The following is a 22071-nucleotide window of genomic DNA, read 5'->3' on the forward strand; positions in this document are numbered from 1 at the left end:
GTGCAGTGGCCGGATCTCAGCTCACTGCAAGCTCCACCTCCCGGGTCTACGCCATTCTCCTGCCTCAGCCTCCGGAGTAGCTGGGACTACAGGCGCCCGCCACCTCGTCCGGCTAGTTTTTTGTGGTATTTTTTAGTAGAGACGGGGTTTCACCGTATTAGCCAGGCTGGTCTCGATCTCCTGACCTCGTGATCCGCCCATCTCGGCCTCCCAAAGTGCTGGGATTACAGGCTTGAGCCACCGCGCCCGGCCGGAACTCCTTTTAAAATCAGATTTCAGGGAGTCAACATGCAGCCTGACTCCCCAGTAGGAAATAGCAGGTGGAATTAACACTGGATTGGGAATAAGGAATCCGGCAGGTCTCAGTTTAACCCTGGACTGGCCACTAAAGCTTCAGTAAGCCACTGAACATCACCGTACCTTATTTAATGCATTTAATAAATGTGAGTTGACTACGCGATCTCTAAGCTCTCTTCCAGCTAGATTGATGTCTCATACTATTGATATAAACAAATCCACAAGGTTTTCTGAATACCCGTAAGTCAATTTCTCTTCCTTATGTTTAAATGAATAAGTAAATATTAAAGTTGTTCTAAAGTATTTTTGATATATGTAACTCTTTATATAGAGTACATATTTACAATTTATTTTTAAAGGATAATTTAAAGCTTACTCAATGATAACAATATGTGCTTATGATCTACACCTTTGTGAATACAGAGAGTGTGTTTATACAGGCACTAAGTTATGTCTTCATGTTTTTATTGCATAGTTTTTGAATAATTTCTCAATTATATAGTATAAAATATCTCACCCTTGAATTGAATAATACCATACAGTTGATGAAATAATCATTAACAATGATACCATATAGTTGATGAAATATTTATTCTTCTAAGATGCAAATAATAAATACGTATAGAGCATATTTCTTATAGGCAAAGCTTTGTTCACAATTGTAAGGCATATTTCATTATCTTTATATCAAATATCGAAATAATATATTTTATATGGCTGTTTTCCTATCAATTTTACTTCTCAATAGTGTTTTACATAGATGAAAGAATTAAAACATGGAAAACCGTTAGTTCTTAATTAGACATATTCTTAATATTTTGGGAAAGGAAATTAAAAATAGCTGTAACTACTAAGCAACAACTATGGCAAATATTGTGCTAGACATTTTACTATTATCTGTAATCTTCAGAATAACTATGTAATGTCAGAATTTTTGCCTCTCATTTCCAGATGGAGAAAGTGGTTCAGGGGCCATATACAAACTAATTATCTTGGTCATGACTTCAGAACATAGCCTTAGTACTTATAAGACTGTGTCATAATAAGCAATTTTCAGTGTCTGCGTATTAATTGTATTATTAAAAAATAACATAGAAGTTTGTAATAAATAAAAATATTTCTTAAGCAATTTATGGTATGTTGGTATTGACACCTTAAAAAATTGCATTTTTATTGTACAGAAGAATAATAAGCTTTAAAATATTTTTTATAAACACATAATATAAGAAAAATAATATACGAAGACACTACCTTGTTTCCCAAATGGAAGACCAGTGGACTACACAGTGGATAATCTGCAGCGGGTTATTTTAATACTATTTAAATGTTGTTCCTCCATAATATGGTAATTCTGTGGTTTAAAATACCTAAAAAGGCACTTGAATTCTGAGAAGTCAGAATGGTTAGAAATTTTTTTCTTGATTTTTGTTCCACAAATTCCAAGGAGTGCTTTAGGACAGTATGATTTAGAACATGATAACACGAAATGAGGGTGCTATAAGACATAATAACTGGCTGTATTTTGTATGTAGGCTCATCCATGAAATAGTTTTTTGATTTAAGATAAGTGTTTTTTTATTTCCTTCTCTCCTGTTACCCAGTTTTCCATAGCAAATATTTGTGCCCCATTTCTTGCTACTCTTTATGCCTCATTCAGACCCTTTCCTGAGCATACCATGAATTCTTGTGTCTTGTGACTCCTCATTTTCTGTGACCAAGAATTTCGCTCTCTCAAATTCTCACTGAAAATGCATGATAAACTTTTGTTTTAAAACATCAGGTTAAAATTTGGACACAGCTGTGAAAATATCCTGCGATTCTCATACAAACACAATTCCTTATACAGTTGGTGTCTGGCTTTTTACATTTAATTAAAATAAAATATAAAAATTATATGTGGATAGGTGCTAATATTTAACTATATTTGACTTAAAAAGAATTACTGAGAACCTACTATGTGCCATGAACTCTTTTGAACACATAAAATAGAGCCATGAACAAAAGAAAAGTTCCAGGCTTTATGGACTTTAACTGAAAGGGAGACCAATAAACATGATACTTAAGTAATCTATAGTTGGTTTGATAGTGATAAATACTAAGGGAAAAACGGAATTGAAAAAAGAAATGAGAAGTTTCGGTAGGGACAGGGTTTTCAATATCAGATAGCAAAGCCAGGAAAACCTTCCTGAGCAAAAGAGTAAAAATGTAAAGAAATAAGTGGATAAACCAGGAAGAATGCTGTGAGAAGAGCAACCTAGTGCAGGCCTTAAAATAGGATAATGCATGGCATGTTTAAAAATAACAAGTAGAACAGTGTGGCTGCAGTTAAGTAAATCTTGTGAACCTGAGATTGGAGGAAAAAAGGGGCCAAATAATGCAGAACTTTTAGGGCCTTGTGAAAACCTCAGAACACTTTTACTCTGGAATTCAGCTTTAACCCGGAATTGCATATCAGGGACTTAACTCCTGTTTTCAGTAACTAGACAAATAACACAATATATGATACAGTAATTTTCCTGTATTATAGAATAAGAAATGCAGTATGGTGATTCCTGAGAGACGGGAAAAGAGTGAGATGAACCCTATAATTATCTCACCTTATGATGAGGAACAAATGTACAAACTGCAGCAGAGAAAGGAAGCATTTAAAGAGAATAAGCAACTCCCTTGAGTTGAAGAGATATAGCTGAGATTGGTGGATGGAAGCCTCTAAAATTAACACCTAATACTAAAGAGGAGAAGGTTTCAGATATACAAAAGAACTGCGCAAGGAAGGAATTCTGGAGATCTAGAGGGTTGTCTTCAATTAGCTGCTGAGTTTTGATTAGCAGTAATGAATGCAAGAAAACTCTATGAGTCTGGGGAAAGAACATCAGAAAGAAGCAGATGGTATAATGCCTGGAGTACCAACCAGGACTGGGAATAGACCATGTTACCATCAGCCAGAGTGGAAATATACATGGCACGGTTAGAATACTTAGAAAGGTATTGCTTGAGTAATGTGTTTTTACCTATAAATGAATGAATTCTCTGCTCTGCATTTCCTAGCAAAGCTTTAAAGTAAGTATCTAAAGTGAAAATTGTTTAAAAACAGCTTTACTATGACCTAGAACATAGCTCAATGATATTTAAAGGAATAAAATAATTCAGGGCTCAAACAAAGTAATCACAAGGTCTGTCAGCCAATAAAGAATTACCAGGCATGTAACAAAGAAAGAAAACATGACTTGCAATGAAGAAAAAAAAAATCAATCAATATAAATACTCCTAGAAGTGATACAAATGATAGAATTAGTAAACAAGAATATAAATATGTGTTGTAACTATATTCTATATGTTAAAATAGAGGGAAGCACGAGTATATTTAAAAATACAATATCTGAGATAAAAAGTACACAATTAACAGCATACCAGATAATAAAGAAAAAAGTTAAGAAAATTGAAAATATAGGAATAAAGCTATCCAAAATTACAGAGAAAAACTAAAAACACAACACAGGATTTCAAAGAACTGTAAAACAACCTTGAGTGTGTTAACACCTACAGATATAAATCAAAACTAAAATTGTAAGGAAGAAAATTGAAAATATAGGAATAAAAATGTCAAAAATAATAGAGAAAAACTAAGAACACAACACAGGACTTAAATGAACTGTAAAACAACCTTGAGTGTGTTAATACCTACAGGTGTAAACCAAAACTAAAATTGTAAGGCCCCTGACCATCTGAATGGACTTCTTCTCTCAGCAAGAACATTCCAAAGCTAACCTGAAAAAGTAGCTCAGGCCATGATGGGAAGCAGAGGGTTAAACATGCCTCATTATACCCTCGTCCCTTTTGGAATTACTGATAGAACAGACTCTTTAAGTCTGATATGAAACATTTACAATCTATTTTCTCCAAAGCCTGCTACATGGAAGCTTCACCTGCATGATAGAACCTTGGTCTCCACATCCCCTTATCTTAACCCAGTCTTTCCTAAGTCTTTAGACAATAACCTAACTCTTTGACTCAACTGGCAATCAGACAATTGTTGAATCTATCTATGACTTGGAAGCCCCTGCTTCCAGTTGTCCCACCTTTCTGGACAAAACAAATGTGTAACATATCTTACATGTATTTTATTAATGTCTCATGTCTCTCTAGAAGGTATAAAACTAAGCTGTACCCTGACCCCCTTGGGTACACGTTCTCGGGGTCTGCTATGGTCTGCGTCAAAGGCCATTGGTCACTCATTTTTGACTCAGAATAAATCTCTTCAAATATTTTACAGAGTTGGATTCTTTTTGTAAACAATAATTTATTGCCTGAACATGTGGGGCCTCAGAGAAGACTCAGGACCCTGAAGGAGTGGCCCAAACTTAGAGCCAGGGTACAAGTAGGGGTCCATTGAAAGCCTCCCTGACTCTGAGCTTCTCCTCTAGTGAAACTGGCAAGTCCTCCTGAGCCCCGAACGTCCCTTTGGTTGAGGGTCCTTGATTTATTCTGAGCTTCATTTTTTTTTTCCTCCTAGGAAGTTGTTTCGGATCCTAATTCTATCTGAAAGGTGCATTTTTTTTTTCTTTCCGTTTCTTTCCTTTTTTTTTTTTTTTTTTTTTTTGAGGTGGAGTTTCACTCTTTTTGCCCAGGCTGGAGAGCAATGGCACCATCTTGGCTCACGGCAACCTCCGCCTCCTGGTTCAAGAGATTCTCCTAGAGAGGTGCATGCTAAAGGATCTTTTCCATTGCCTTTTTCTAAAGACAAGGAGAATGAGCCCCTTTTGGGCAGCCTGTTTGGTTTCTAGTTCAGAGAGGTACATTCTAAAGGATCTTCTCCATTCCTTTTTCTCCCAAATGAGCACAGTTGTCTTGTCTGCAAATTCGTGTGGGGAACCGAACGGTTGTTTTCCTGGATGAGAGGCTGAGTTTTCTCAATTCCGAAGAGAAAGGGCATTTTGCTCCTCCCAGCCAAAAGGTGCGCCTGGGTGACCAGAAGCCAAGTGAGAGTGTCTGGGGGGTTGACCTCCTGTGATGTGCAGCAGCCCTACAGGGAACCCCCAACAACTTCAGTTTAAAAAGACTAATTAAGGAAATGTATATGGGAGCTGGTCACACCATGTTTTGAGCCTTCTTGGTGGTAGGAGACCTCTGAGGAGAGAAACCAAGGCATGTAAGAGGGCGGAAATGACTCAGTGGTGAAACACTATAGAGCCCCACCCACTATCAAGACAGGTCAATCCACTATACTAAACTTGTCATATAATTTAGAACCTAAGGGTATATTACATAATATATATTAGTTAAATGTCTGGGTAATTTCCAATTTTAAAAATACTGAAAAACATTTTAAAAGGTATTTTTTAATTAAGAGGTAAATACTTTTTGTCTAATTCAAAGGTTATTTAGAGGTATATAAAATGAAGTAAAAAGAGCCAGAAAATAAGAGAAATGTAAGGAAAGTTATATATATAAAAAGATACTTTTGGTAAGAAGGAAAAGGTTAATAGACATTTAATTTTATATGAGAAATGATCTTATATTATGAATTTTTTTCTTCTAAAATAATATGACTGGTTGTTCAAGAAACGTTTCTTTTTGCCATTCTTCAGATGGATATCCCAGAAGTTTGGTGCTTTCTCTCTTTTGAAAAGGCCTGAGATGGCAGACAACTCTCCTTCACCTTTTGTTGGCTCCTGTAACGTTTCTTTATTAATAATCTAAAGTAAGAGAATGTTTTCAAAACAGCCAAATGAAGAATCTTTTCGAATGGGCTTTGTATGTCTATTACATTTATATATTTGTATGTGTCACATGGAAGTGATATTTCACTACCAAATTATTTGAAAAAGCTCTAATCTACTGGCTTAAAGAAAAGTCAATGCTTATCAGGCTAATAGAGGCTAACTCAGATACCTTTTATTTCACATGACTTTGGTAATCTTTGGTAAGATTACTTTGGTAAATTTAATATCAAAATTCTCTCCAGAAATTTAAAATCTTAAAGTCATTGTTTGTTAAATTAAATAACCTCAGTTTTTTCACTGGGAATTGGGTTACTAAGACCTAAAATAGTAGGAGAGTAAAAGGTGTTTCTGGTGAAGTTTATAAAAACACAAAGATGTATTTTTTTTTTGCTAAAGAAAAGTGTTTTTTTTTTTCTTGTTTAAAGACTATTTAAGAATCATTTTTAAATGAAGAAAAATTATACAGAAAAAAAACTAAATGGATTAAGAGAAAAATGAAAAGATGGGGAAAGGGAAACCTTGACTCTTGGGTGGCCATGTGGTTGCCCATCTTCAGGAGCTGCAGCTGGGCTGCATTCAGTTACTAAAGATAAAAGTTACCAGTGGAAGTTAGAGATGGATCATACCCATACCCTCGGGGAATTAGTTCATCCAATGCATGAGGAAACTAAAACTAATAAGAAAAACGCAAAGTATTCAATCAGTTGCTTATTGTTATCTATAAATAGCTAAAATGAAAGTAAAAGAGTGCTGGGTTGGGTCTTCAGGCTAGACTAAGCTCAGATGTGGGAATGTCTCAGCTCAGGCCACTAACCTCAAAGCTATCCAAAAGAAAACTGTTAACTCAGGGCAAGAAAAAATCACCTCTGAGACCTGTGGTTACCAAAAGGATAGTCAATGTGGGGGAAAGGCAAAATCAAGTAAGTACAAAAATCCAGAGGGTATAATAAAAAGGAATTGTTGCATTTTGTAAATTGGTAACATCTCCTTCATGAGAAATCTTTATGATAATGGATTGTAAAAATAACTACTTTAAGGCCAGTATCCTTAATTTTAAATGCTACAGAAAGAAAAAGTATGTTTGGGTTAATGCAGACTCCACAGCTCACTATTAAAGAATTGTTGATGAGTATATGTGATCCAAATGCATAGGAGTTAATTCCAGAAAGAATGACCAGTCTAGTGGACTGGATAAATGCCATCGTAAGATCTGTTTTTCCTGAGAAGGGGACTGCCCAACTCTCCCTATAAAATGCCAAGTGCAACACCCAGGTGAAGGAGCTGATACGCTTCATATGCAAGCCATGTGGGACTGGCTTTATGATAGCTGGCATATTCACCCACTGAATATCCAGTTATGGTAAATGCTGCGATTAAGAGGGTTTGTTTTACATGGGCACTCAAGGTGACATTACTCCTGTAGAATCATACAACCGTTTGAGAAGTCTTATCATGAAGGACTTTGCTGTCACTTATTAAGAATCTGAGTCTAACAGATTCTTAATAAAACATCAGGATATGGCTGGGCACAGTGGCTCACGTCTGTAATCCCATCACTTTGGGAGTCTGAGGTAGGCAGATCACCTGAGGTTAGGAGTTTGAGACCAACCTGGCCAACATGGTGAAACCCTGTCTCCCTGTCAAATAAAAAAAAAAAAATTAGCCAGGCGTGGTGGTGGGCACCTGTAATCCCAGCCACGCAGGAGGCTGAGGCAGGAGAATTGCCTGAACTCGGGAAGTGGAGGTTGCAGTGAGCCGAGGTCGTGGCATTGCACTCTAGCCTGAGTGACAAGAGCGAAACTCTGTCTCAAACAACAACAACAACAACAACAACAACAAGCAAGCAAACAAACAAAAAGCATTAGGATAAGAAGTAAATGCAGTAAATGGAACTTGGAACTAAAAGCCATACAAGAAATCAATGAAACCAAAAGTTAGTTTTTTCAAACGATAAATGAGATCAATAAACTGCCAGCTAGATTAATAAGAAAAAATAAAAGACAAGATTCAAATAAGAACCAACAGAAATGACAAAGATGACTTTACAACTGAGCCCACAGAATTGCAAAGATCCTCAGAGACAATTGTGAACACCTCCATGCACACAACTAGTAAACCAAGCAGAAATGAATAAGTTCTTAGACAATCTCTCAAGATTGAACCAGGAAGAAATGGATACCTGGAATAGACAAATATTGAGTTTAATTTTTGAGTCAGTAATTAAAAACCTACTAATCAAAAAAAAAAAAAAAAAAAAAAGCCCCAGATCACGTGGATTCACAGCTTAATTCTACCAGACATACTGAGAGCTGGTACCAATTATACTAAAGCTTTTCCAAAAAATTGAAGAGAAGAGATTCCTCCCTAACTCATCTGTTAAGCCAGAATCACTGGAATACCAGAACCTGGCAAAGACACACACACACACACACACACACACACACACGAAAACTGCAGGCCAATATACTTGATGCACATAGATGCAAAATCCTCACCAAAATACTAGCAAACCAATACCAACAGCACATCGAAAAGTTAATTCACCATTGTCAAGTAGGCTTCATTCCAGAGATGCAAGATTGGTTCACCATACACAAATCAATAAATGTGATTTGTCACATCAACAGAATTAAAGGCAAAAACCATGTAATCTTAACAGATGCAGAAAGAGCTTTTGATAAAACTCAACGTTCCTTCATGATAAAAACCTTTAAAGAACTAGACATCGAAGGAACGTATCTTGAAATAAGAACTAGCTGTGACAAACCCACAGCCATCATCATACTGAATGGGCAAAAACTAGAAGCATTCACCTTCAGTACTGGAGCAAGACAAGGATGTCCAATCACACCACTCCTATTCAACATAATGTTGAAAGAAATAGAAAGAGCTATCAACAAGTTACAGTAATAAAAAACAGAAAAAGTGGAAGTCAAATTCTCTCTCTTCATGAAAATTTGATTCAATACCTATAAAACCCTAAAGGCTCCACCAAAAGACTCCTGGAACTGATAAACCACTTCAGTACAGTTTCATGATACAAAATTAATGGATACAGATCAGTAGCATCTCTATTCATGAATCATATGCAAGGTGCCAAATCAAGAACACAATCGCATTTACAATAGCCACACGCACAAAAAAATAAAAACCTATAAATACATCTAACCAAGGAGATGAAAGATTTCTACAGGGAGAACTACAAAACGTTGTTGAAAGAAATCACAGAAGACACAAACAAATGGAAAACATTCCATGCTCATGGACTAGAAGAATCAATATCACTAAAATGGCTACACTGTCCAAAACAATGTTCAGATTCAATGCCACTCCTATGAATTTATCATCCTTTTACACAAGAGTGGAAAAGCTATTCTACAACTCATATGTAACCAAAAATTCACAATGGATTTGTACTTGTTATTTCTTCTGCTTGAAAATGTCTTTCTTCATGCTCACTCCCATTTTTAAATTATGTCTTTTCTAAAAGGTCACCTATACCAGAGAGGTTATTCTTGACTATCCTACTTGAGACTGCCTCTATATCCTAGTCCTGCTTTATACTTCTTTAGCACACTTATTATTACCTAAGTCATGTGTTATTTGTTTCCTTTTTGTCTGCATCTCCCAACTGCAATGTAAAAGCTCTGACAAAAGGGCTCTGTCTCTTTTTCTGTGACTGCAGCATCTAGAACAGTATCTGACAGCTGGTATCACTCAATAAATTTTTGTTCAATGGCTATATTGACAAACTAATAGAGATGGTTTGTGTTCTGAGTGCCTGCCTACTGCTGTGGAGTCACATAAGGGTTATCTTCTGGACTGTAGGGCCTGAGATAAGAAATGTGGGAATGTGCAAGGGCTAAGAAATGTGCTGTGACAAAGGACACCAGAGACAAATCAAATGTTCGTATCAGTAGGTCTAGTAATCTGGATGTGATTGAGGACCATATGTTTGTAAGATAAAATGAATATAACATGCTAAATTAAAAATAATCATTTCAAAAGAGCTATGGTATAAAGTACTACAGTTAGTGCTACTCAAACTGGGAAAATGAAGTGAAGAAATAAATCTTTATATATATAAATATAGAAAAGAGAAATAAAGAGCATACACATAATAACGTGCTTGAAATTTGTTGCTTTTGGAGAGGAATGAATTTCTATTACTCAGAAACAGCAGTGAAAATGGCTTAACAGTTTAAATTGCAAGTATCTAATCAAATGATAATTAGCAAGGTAAGTATCATGAAACACAGAATTCAGTAAATCATTGTCTTTCTTTTATTCTACATTGCCTTATGATAATTCTTCAAAAAGCAATGGTAGTTTGATGCAGTATGAGGAATAAGAATAAACCAGTAAAAAGTGAATTTGCCAGTCAAACCTGTGAAGAAAAAGAAAATAACACTTTATCTTCCAAACTGATACTCCTGTAAATACATTTATACTCTTCCTGGCAGAAAGTATGTATTTATAGATAGTTTTATTTACTATAATGCAGGGACCAAAATAATATTTGAGATAGAGTAGACAATTAAATGCTCATAAAGTGGGTATTGGGATAAGTAAAAATTATCATTGAGCATCTGCAACTTAAATTTAAATTTTTCTTAAGGTTTTCCACAATCATCTTATTTTATTCTCCCACCTAAATATAGCCTACACATTTCATCTGTCTCCCCCAAATGATATTTTAACTATATCCTCCCCTGATTAAATGTCATCAGCAATTATCTAACGTCTGGAGGATCAAGATCAGGCTTTTTCTAATATCACACAGAACGGGAATTCAATAAGAATAAAATGTCCCAATACATTAAACAATATTTGAAATCTTTTGAACTATTTCAACTTTGAATTGTAGAAAAGTATTCTTTTATCTCCAAAATATTGCTTTATTTTGAAGTGTAATCTTTAGTATCTTATAGATTTTGGAACATTTTATGCTGTGAATATAGATAAAGAAAACTGACTTTATAAAAAGGAAATCATTACCATTTCCTATTTCCTTGAAAATTCCCATCTCCTTGTTGATGTTAGATTAGTAATTCCTATAGCAATTGCTCATTAGAGTTACTTAGGCATACAATGCAATTTTTTTATGAGTTCCCAGATGGTGGTTGTGCAGCTTCTCCAAAGATTACAGTTTAGGACAGAAAACTTCAAATAACATCCATGTACAGAGTTAGTGGCAGAGAAGCCCATGGTCGCAACCATACACCTTCCAGATCAAGGGTTTCTATGTAATATCTCTCAGTAGTCTTTCCAATTCTATAAAAACTTAAATATTATTATAATATGTATTTGTCGGTTAGAAAACTGAGGTTTGGAGAAGACTAGGAATATCTCAAGGTCATGAAACTAGTTGTCAGGGTCAGGATACAAATGTTAGGGGTTCCCCTACCCAGAACTCAGCGTGTTAACATTAGTAAAGAGAAGCTTTCCCTCAGAGGCATTTTTATTTTATTTCATTTTATTTTTTATTTTACTTTAAGTTCTAGAATACATGTGCAGAACATGCAGGTTTGTTACATACGTATATGTGTGCCATGGTGGTTTGCTGCACCTATTGATTAGTCCTTTAAGTTACCTTCCCTTACTCACTACCCTCCATCCCTGGTTTGTGTTGTCCCCTCCCCGTCTCCATGTGTTCTCACTGTTCAGCTCGCACTTATGAGTGAGACCATGTGCCGTTTCATTTCTGTTCCTGTGTGAGCTTGCTGAGAATAATGGCTTCCAGTTTCATCCATGTCCCTGCAAAGGACAGGATCTCATTCCTTTGTATGGCTGCATAGTATTCCATGGTGTATATGTACCACATTTTCTTTATCCAGTCTATCATTAATGGTCATTTGGGTTGGTTCCATGTATTTGCTATTGTAAATAGTGCTGCAATAAACATATGTAGGCATATGTCTTTATAGTAGAATGATTTATGTACCTTTGGGTATATACCCACTCATGGGATTGCTACATCAAATGGTATTTCTGGTTCTAGATCCTTGAGGAATCACCGTACTGTCTTCCACAATGGTTGAACTAATTTACATTCTCACACACAGTGTAAAAATGTTCTTGTCTCTCCACAGCCTCATCTGCATCTATTGCTTCTTGAGACTTTTTAATAATTACTATTCTGACTGGTGTGAGATGATATCTCATTGTGGTTTTGATTTGCATTTCTCTAGTCATCAGTGATGATAAGCTTTTTTTCATGTTTGTTGACTACATGAATGTCTTCTTCTGAGAACTGTCTGTTCAGGTCCTTCGCCCACTGTTAGATGGGGTTGTTTGTTTTTGTCTTGTAAATTTGTTTAAGTTCCTTGTAGATTCTGAATATTAGAGCTTGACAGATGAGTGGATTGCAAAATTTTTCTCCCATTCTCTAGGTTGCCTTTTCACTCTGATAATAGTTTCTTTTGTTGTGCAGAAGCTCCTTAGCTTAATTAGATGCCATTTGTCAATTTTGGCTTTTGTTGCAATTGCTTTTGGCATTTTTTACGTGACGTCTTTGCCAATGCCTATGTCCCGAATGGTATCACCAAAGTTTTCTTCTCAGGTTTTTATGGTTTGGAGTATTACATTTAAGTCTTTAATCCATCTTGAGTTAATTTTTGTATAAGGTGTAAGAAAGGGGTCCAGTTTCGGTTTTCTGCATATATCTACCCAGTTTTCTCAGCATCATTTATTGAACAGGAGATCCTTTCCTGATTACTTGTTTTTGTCAGGTTTGTTGAATATCAGATGGCAAGCAGAGGCCCAAATCATGAATGAACTCCCATTCACAATTGCTACCAAGAGAATAAAATACCTAGAAATACAGGTAATAAAGGATGTGAAGGACCTCTTTAAGGAGAACTACAAACCGCTGCTCAAGGAAATAAGAAAGGACACAAACAAATGGAAAAATATTCCATTCTCATGGATAAGAAGAATCATTATCATGAAAACAGCCATACTGACCAAAGTAATTTATAGATTCAATGCTATTCCCATCAAATGACCATTGACATTTTTCACAGACTTAGAAATAACTACTTTAAATTTCATATGGATCCAAAGAAGAGCTCATATACCCAAGACAATGGTAAGCAAAAGAACAAAGCTCAAGCCATCACGCTACCTGACTTCAAACTATACTACAAGGCTACAGTTACCAAAACAGCATGGTACTGGTACCAAAGCAGACATATAGACCAATGGAACAGAACAGAGACCTCAGAAATAACACCACACATCTACAGCTTCAGAAGCATTTATATAAATCAATACACTTGAAGGAGCTAACCCATGCTATGTTTCTTAAACTGGAAGGGTTGTTGGCTTAATGGCTTTTTTTTGGTTTTTTCTTGTTTTAACTGTCAGTGTTGATACTTCTGGAAAGAAAAGTAACTAGAGTCAGCTTACCTTTATAATCATGCCCCAAGATTACTGAGGATATCAATTGTAATACAGATAATTTGATCTGTAGCCTCCATATGATGGAAATTCTCAATGTGAATGATGCTTTTCCTGTACACACACAAAAGGAGATAGAGACAATGACAGTACAAGTGTTTCTCAAAAACTGTCATTAAAAGCTTAGATTGTTAAAGTTGTTAAGACCTTTTATTTTATCTACATAAATATTTTCAAACTTTTACATTTTTCTTTTTTGTCAGAAAAATGTTTAAAAGTAGGTAAAAATGGTGAAGTATTTACTGTTTGTTGATATTTTTGTGACAGTAGTACAGGTGGAAACACTGATTATAGGTAACCTCTCTAACCAGGGTTTAAATCTTCTTTAAAATATCACCTCCGAGCTACTATTTTGCTAACTATTGAGTATTATGGAAAGGATTAAGTTACTGTTTCCAACTTAAGTGGTGCTTCTTAATCTCATTCTTTTAGTGATCTTACTTTGTTTTACAATGCCTACATTCTTTCATACCCAGTGCTGTTAACACAAACAGTCCTCATCCCTTTTTATGCATCTTTTTACTTGGTGCATTTTTAACATGCATACTTGCTATGTCAGTAAGGAGAACTTTTGAACCCAGATTCGTATTGATATTATAGGTCAAAATAATATGAGACTTTATATACATACAGTGAGAAAAATGTTAGAGAAATACAACTTTCTGTCTAATTTAGCACAGTTTGATTTAAAGACTGTATCATCCTCAAAAATTAAGAAGGTAGAAACTTACCACATTACATGAGTAGCCTCTATGCTTCATTAAGCATATATTATACTTAATAGAATTAGGATTTCAACTATTCTTTTGGTCAGTGTGATTATTTACAGGACAAAGATAAGTTCTCAGAGAATAATTGACTTATTTCAGGTGGAACTGAGTTTCCATTGAAATACTGTTAGGACACAAGATATTTGTGACTTTTTGCCTTTGCATCATAAATAAATGAAATGAATGTGCACTTTAGCAATTAATGATTTACATATATTTGAGAGACAACTATTGATTCTTCTAGGAGAATATATAGAGAAGAAAACTTATTCAGAGTGCACATTATCAGAAGAACACTTACATGGAATTTTCTTCTGTGCCCATGATGTTTCTGTGAAATGAAAAGAAAAGATTAAAAATTGAATATAGGATCAGTTATCAAGTTTTCCAGTAAATGAAAAGTCTTACCCCTTTATGTGAATCAGCTCTCTTGGAAAAAAAAGAAAACGAGAAAATAATTAATATTTTAATTTTATAATTCAAGAGTAGTATAAATATTGACTTAGTCACAATTATGATTAAACAGAATGGAGGCATTCTTTGGTTGATGACCCACTAAATTAGTTATTTTAGCTTTATGACATCTTTAAAATGAGTGAAGGGTAAACTCTATAATTATTGTGCTATATTCAAATATTAACTCATTTTGGTTGATATGTCTTTTTTATGTAAGGCAGGAAAAGTCTATCACTGATGAATAGGAGAGTGGAAACTGACAAATGAAACACTGGATTGTTTTTTATATGAATATGTTCTATGTAGCTCAAAAGCTACCAACATACGAATATTTTATTTGCTAATAGAGATAAGCATTATACTTTTCTCTGTTCTTCTTATATGTTTATTTTTCCACTTCTATCCTTTTATAATAAAATAATGTGATAAACTGTGATATCATAACCAATTCAGTTTTCAAAACATTCATTAGAATTTAGTGGATAGTTTGGAGTATTATTATTCTTTTGCGACCAATTTTCTATTAACTTCATAGAAAGAGGAGGAGGAGGAGGAAGAGAACGTGGAAGTAGAGAAGCAGAAAGAGTTCCAGAGAGGTCAAATGCTTTTCCTACTAATACACAGTAGTAAATGGCAGTACGATCTGGGAACCCATGACACTTAATAAATAACAGAGATTTGTTTTATGGTTGAAAATAGCAGCTTTATTTTAAGAAGAATTAAACAATTCTATGCTAACTTTAACAATTAGGTTGTGCAAGAAACGACTTGAAAATTCATATTTTGACACCCTGTAATACATGGGTTCCATTTAAGTGCACCTTGTTCTTTCCTCAGATCTCTAACTTCAGATGGCCTAGAGCTTTTCATATTTAAAGATACTTTCACAGTTCTCAATCCCACATATTTAAAAAGCTTGCTAAATTTTCTTTTACTTTTACATTAAAGTAATTGTGCTTGAGTGATTGCAGGTATGAATGAATATCTATTCCAAGTCCTTAAAAAACTTATATAAGTTAATTCAAAGAAACTCTTTATATGGAAATATTAAAGCTTATAGAGCTGTTTTTTGTTGTTGTTGTTGTTGTTGTTTGTTTGTTTGTTTGTTTTGAGACAGAGTCTCTCTCTGTCGCCCAGGTTGGAGTGCAGTGACCCGATCTCAGCTCACTGCAAGCTCCGCCTCCCGGGTTTACGCCATTCTCCTGCCTCAGCCTCCCGAGGAGCTGGGACTACAGGCACCCGCCACCTCACCCGGCTAGTTTTTTGTATTTTTTAGTAGAAATGGGGTTTCACTGTGTAGGCCAGAATGGTCTCGATCTCCTGACCTTGTAATCCGCCTGTCTCGGCCTCCCAAAGTGCTGGGATTACAGGCTTGAGCCACCATGCCCAGCCTATAGAGCTGTTTTGAGGTCAACATGAATATATGCAGAACACAAGGAATAAGAGACACTTGGGATTAGTACTGAGAATGAATGTATTCTTTAAAATTTCCAGATATACTTACAGTCATGGAAACCATGAGAGCCAAGATTAAAGCAAAGACAAGAAACTTCATAGTTGGCTGAGTCCTATAAAATCATACAAGAAAAATCAGTAATCATATTCTTTCTTGCATTCATTCATCAGACTTCTATTGATGACACTATGCTTCAAAGCACTGGGAGACATGCTCTGTTTTCCAGGCTGGAGTGCAGGGGCATGAACACAGATCACTGAAGCCTGGACCACTTGGGCTCAAACCATCCTCCCATCTTAGCCTCCCTAGTTCCACTTGTAGCTGGAACTACAAATGTGTGGCAACATGCCCAGTGAATTTTTTCTTTTTTAGGTAGAGAATGTTTTTAGTCTCACTATATTGCCCAGGCTGTTCTGAAACTTGTGGGCTCTAGGAATCTTCCTGCCTTGTCCTTTCAAAATGCTTGGATTACAGGTGTGAGCCCCAGGCATGGTCTCCTGAATTGATAAGTAAATGTGAGTGCTCTGATTTGGAAATATTAATATGCTAATGAAACACACAAATGAACATCTTAAACAAACCAAGAGGATGGGAGTAAGAAGGTAACGAAGAAAGGCAAACTTTAGTTGGATAATATGGAATGACTAAAGGGAGGTGTTGGGAGCCTATAAAGAAATAAAATGGACAGGAAAGCATGTTAAAAAAAGAAAACAGTTCAGCATGTAGGGAGGACAAAACTGGAGGAAAGATGATCACTTAGGTTCTTGTGTCATTACAGGGGACTAATATAATGACATTAAGAATGGTAATTAAGGTACAGTGTAAAGAGATATTTGGAAAGTAGAATGACAAGCAGCGGGGACTTGCTTTATAATAAAGTCAGTGAATATGAGCCAGATTTCTATTAGAGGATAGCACAGATGGTATAACCCTGAAATTAGAACATTAATGATATTGATTAGAGAAAAATGAAATGAAGAGAATTGACAGGGAATATGTTTGTAGCAACTTTGAGAAGTTGAACTGGTGAAGATTATTTAACATTTCAAATAATATTATTCAACAAAGTTAGCCTCATCTGGGACTCTGATATTCTTTCCATATATGTAATTTTATAATTATGTATATGGAAGTGAATCCAGTTACTTTGCAGATGTAAAAAAGTATAGCAGATTACTTATTTCTAAATTATAAATAGGTAAACAAAAGCATTTCCATTGGAAAATACAATTACCACAAGACTTAGAATTACATGGCATTTTTACCTGTTAATTGCAGCTATAAAGTAATTCATTAATAGGTAATTTAAATATTTTTTTCTAATCTCTCTTACCTGTCACTCGTGATAGAACATTACAGTAACATTTTTCATCTAATTATAATAAAATGTCCTACTCTTAAAGAGCCCTACATCTCTATCATGGAAAGCAGAAGCCATGATTTATGGCATTTACCATATTATTTATTCATTCATTTTGCTTCACTCATTTAGATGGAAACTTCTACTATAGCACTAACTATAAAAATTATGTATTTCTTGAAGTTTTTCTATTACCTAATATATAAATCCTACTACAACTCTTTTTATGAAACAAAAGGCATGAGAATTTTACTATTGTTTATGATTGTCAATTCTGTTGCAAGTACAAAATAAAAAGAAAAGTTCTAGGAAATTGGTCTTCTTTTACTAACACATAAATTAATAGATGAATGAACATCGATAATCAATATATAATTAATGGTTTTGAAAAATATATTTCCCAAGTAACACAATAATACAATAATAAAAATCTGGAACGGTAAACTCCTTCTTTTCTGCCATAACACAAATGAATGAAAATGAGTTAAATAAATTAGTAAGATTGAGATGACTAACTCTTACACAGTATATGCTTTGCATTATAACAGAACTGTTTTAAATGATGGAAAGGTCAATAAAAAAGTAATAACATAGTTTCCTATTAAGAAGAAAGTAAATTTTTAAAAATAAATTTTTATGATAATACATTTGCCAAGAGAGAATTTATCAGTATCTTCTTGTAAAATTTGAAATTCTACTTTAAGTTAAATGTAGAATTAATAATTAAGAAAGTAGATACCAGGTATCTAGGCAAGGAAATAAAAAGAGTCCATTGAGGTCCCACCATCAGAGAAGATGTCATACATTGCCATATTCCATATTAGTTATTTTGCATGATGATTGCTGGTATTAATTCATAGGAATTGAGACCTGGAAGTCATCTTCAGATCCCAATAAATTGTCATTATTTCTTTATAATAAGTTATCAATAGATAATATACATTTTTCATAAGTGAGTTACAATTGATTTTAGCAAACAAAAGCTTATGCTAAGACATTCTATTGGATTGTACTTGAACATATTACCTTTTACTCAAGAGGAGAGTCAAGAAGTCAGTGAAGCCTCAATAGATGTCCTTTCCTAGATGGCTGATGTATTTAAACACGTTGAAATTTCCCTTTTGTTTTTCTAAATAACATGAATTATGAAATCATACGATTGAGATGGAAAGTAATGCCCAAAATCTGTCTCTACAAATTCTAAAAATAAACTTAACCAGGGGATTTTTACAATAGACCATTGTGAAGACAAAGCAACCAGAAAGCAAATGGACCCATCACATGCTAATCCCAGTGTTAGTCTAGCCATGAGTGAGTCAGATAATGGAAAAGCATGCTGAGGAAACCAGGCATGGAAATGATTGCAGTGATAAAGATGTTTCCGTAGAATACCATCTACTACTTTTCAACAAATATATGTCCAAGATGGAACAACGCTATGTCAAAATAATACTTACCATGTTATCAAAATTTTACACATTATCTAGTAAATAGTGATAATTGGCATAATAAAATTGGAGTCATTCTATACTTCAGAAGTTTTTCTACAAATCATTATTTATCTTGTATTTCTACCTTTATATTGACTTTGAATATTTTAAGTAATAAAGTGACTGTAAACATTTGGCAAAATTCAATCATCTTTTGGATACCATATGATTAAAAGATTCTCATATTTATTGTCAATAGATTCTAGGTCATATATCTCTCACATAAAACTGATTTCTTATGTTTAGAAATTTGAATTTACTTTCCTGGTGTTTTCAGGAGTTCATATGTCTTTATAGAGGCCATTTGTTGAAATAACTACATTAGATAGAAAGAGAAAAACAGAATTTTAATTTAATTAATAGGCAAACATATACAAACATTCACCTACTCGCTACTGGTTGGATAATTTGATGTGCTAAGAACTGAGTATTCAAAACTTATTTCTAAAGTTCAGTTAAGTTATACAGCCCAGTCCATTGTTCCTCAGAGGGTGCCACATGTGACCATCATTGTGTACTTTAAAGAGAGAAAAACTACATAACAGATTTATAAATGCATTGTCTTTAGCTTGATCCCACTAATAGAAATTATGTTTTTAATTTCTGTCTGATTCAGAGAAGGAAACAACACCCACCACGTCCTGGTGGTGGGGGAGGGAGGGACAGCATCAGGGCAAATAGCTAATGCATGTGGGGCTTAAAACCTAGATGATGGGTTAATAGGTGCAGCAAACCACCGTGGCACATGTTTACCAATGCAACAAATCTGCATGTTCTGCATGTGTATTCCAGAACTTAAAGTAAAGTAAAGTAATAAAATAAAATAAAATAAAATGAATTTATGTGTGAGTTTTGAAAGCAAATATTTATTAGATAAATCTATGCTAATTTGAACAGTCCTATTGGAAATTATGGTGTTCGATAGGTAATATACAAAAATGTAAATTATTATTTAGGCAAATGTGTAATTCAAGTAAATTAGATTTAAATTATTATTGTTCTTTTGGGGCGGAATTTCTAAGCATCATAGATACAAGGTCTCTTCTACGCACAAAACAAATCCATTCTCTGTACATTCTCAATGAAAAAGAGTTACATAGGATTCAGTGAGTATTTTTTTTAATAGGTTCATGGGCTGCATTCATCACCCAGGCTGGAGTGCAGTGGCGCAATCATAGTAACTGCAGTCTGGAACTACAGGGCTCAAGCAAACCTCCCCTCATACTCCTAAGTAGCTAGAGATACAGGTATGCATGACTGCCGCTGCCTAATTTTTTAATTTTATTTTTTATAGAGATGGGGTTTCACAATTTTGTCAACACAGTTCTTGAACTTTTGATCTCAAGTGATCCTAATGCCTAGGCCTTCCAGAGTGCTGGGATTATAGGCATGAGCCACTGCACCATCTCATGGGTCAGTAACTACTGAACTATGTCTGATTTAAAACATGTACCCTGGCTTAATTAATTGCAAATTGTCAAGTGATTTCCTCCTTTCTTCTTTTCTCTTCTGCCTCCTCTCATTTCTTCCCTGTGGTTTTCTTCCCTAGTTTGTTTTTCTAACAATATTAGGTACAGTTCCAGTGGATCTAAGATATTCATGTTCTTGTGCACCAAAAGCAAACTAATAGTCCAAAAGCACTACCAAACAGCAAACTAACAGGTCAGATATAATGGCAGATGTCAGTATACTCATTTAAAAACTACAATTAAACCTAAGGCATATGCATTTTATGTTGGAACACCAAAATGCAGGCATTATTTCACCCACGATTTCCTGCTTCTCCAAGTTAGGAAGTGCGGGGATTATGTATGACAGGTGAAACAAGCACGGTGGACTACAAATACAGTAATGACCTTCTCATGCTAGTTATGGTCTCACCCTCCAGGAACAGTAGGCCATTTTAGAAGACTGATGGACCAGAACATGGCTTCATATTTTATAATTAAGTAAAACAGATATCTTGTCTTCTATAAGCAAACACCATGTTCTTTGAAAAGGCCATGCCTTTCAATTACAAGTGAGGTATCAACAACAAGCTACTGACTTGTCACAGTTGTGTCAATACACTTGTTGCTTATGGATGCTACCCATGAATGGGTATTTACAGTGATATTTATGCTGGGTTTTTATCCTCCTTCTACACCTTCCTCTGCTTCTCCTCCTCCTCCTCTTTTTCCTCTTCTTCTCTGTTCTCCTCTTCCTCCATTTTCTGCTTCTCCTCCTCCTCTTCCTTATTCTCCAAATCTCCCGTGATGAAAATATGGAACAGTTTGCTACCCAAATCTATGGTGCTTATTTAACAACAACAAAAAAACCACTTATGTTGTATTCCTGTTTGAATTACTAAAATGAAAAATACTGCTGTTGACCTATATGGAACAACATGTGACTGTCTAGTAAATAAGACAGGATCTCCTTTATTCTGGAGATACCATGTGACTAGCTTTTCTCCTATTCTTAAGGAGTTTTTCATGTAATTTGAGAGTCAGACAAGAATAAAGACTCAGAGAAATTCAAGAGAGAACTAATTACATGAGACTAAAAGTGGGAGATGAAGAGAAAGTCACACTGGAGCTGCAGACTGGGGACTTAGAAGCCTATTGACTGTAATCAAGACTGTGAAATTAGAAGAGATTATACAGAAAAGGCGCATAGAATCAGAAGAAAATAGGCTGAAGAGAGATATCCTGGTTAGCACTGATGTAACATGTGGAAGAAAATAGAAAGCTCGTGAAAATATTCATGATAGAAAAGACAGAGAAGAGACGCATTTCTAAGCAGTTTGTATAGTGCAGAAGCCAAGAAGTTGAAACATTATGAAGGAAATATTCATTTCCATATTTCCATAAACAAATGTTGCTGTGAACTTGGCAGTTGCTTAATCTCTCTAACTAAATTTTTCTTATATTTAAGGTATTACAATAAGAGTTAAAATTTAACTAAATGAGAATATACAAAAATACATTGTAAATAAAAATGCCCCAAATGCATACATTAGGTTATATCATTATACTTCTAACCATAAAAACCTTCATTGGAAAGAATATATTAATTT

The 22071-nt window shown here is 34.8% G+C and overlaps 2 protein-coding genes and 1 pseudogene across 6 annotated transcripts in view; 1 reads left to right on the forward strand and 2 right to left on the reverse strand.

Annotated features, from left to right (window-relative positions):
• PRR27 (proline rich 27) overlaps window positions 1-13492 on the reverse strand; it is a 46845-nt gene extending 33353 nt beyond the window's left edge. Inside the window, exon 1 of one of the 2 annotated variants that reach the window (XM_078002656.1) lies at window positions 13431-13492. The gene's annotated coding sequence lies outside the window, so the exon portion shown is untranslated. The remainder of the gene's footprint in view (window positions 1-13430) is intronic. The other variant, XM_078002650.1, reaches the window with a different exon arrangement.
• Window positions 1-22071, forward strand: part of CSN2 (casein beta) — a 183136-nt gene that overhangs the window by 75282 nt on the left and 85783 nt on the right. The gene's annotated exons all lie outside the window — the stretch shown is intronic.
• Window positions 12927-18707, reverse strand: LOC144340980 (histatin-1-like; annotated as a pseudogene). Its single transcript, XR_013417518.1, has 5 exons — window positions 18550-18707; window positions 16212-16275; window positions 14660-14680; window positions 14553-14582; window positions 12927-13535 (listed from the first exon to the last, which is right to left on the reverse strand). The product of XR_013417518.1 is annotated as a histatin-1-like (transcript).

The sequence above is a fragment of the Macaca mulatta genome, chromosome 5 (assembly GCF_049350105.2).
Source record: "Macaca mulatta isolate MMU2019108-1 chromosome 5, T2T-MMU8v2.0, whole genome shotgun sequence".
NCBI lineage: Eukaryota > Metazoa > Chordata > Mammalia > Primates > Cercopithecidae > Macaca > Macaca mulatta.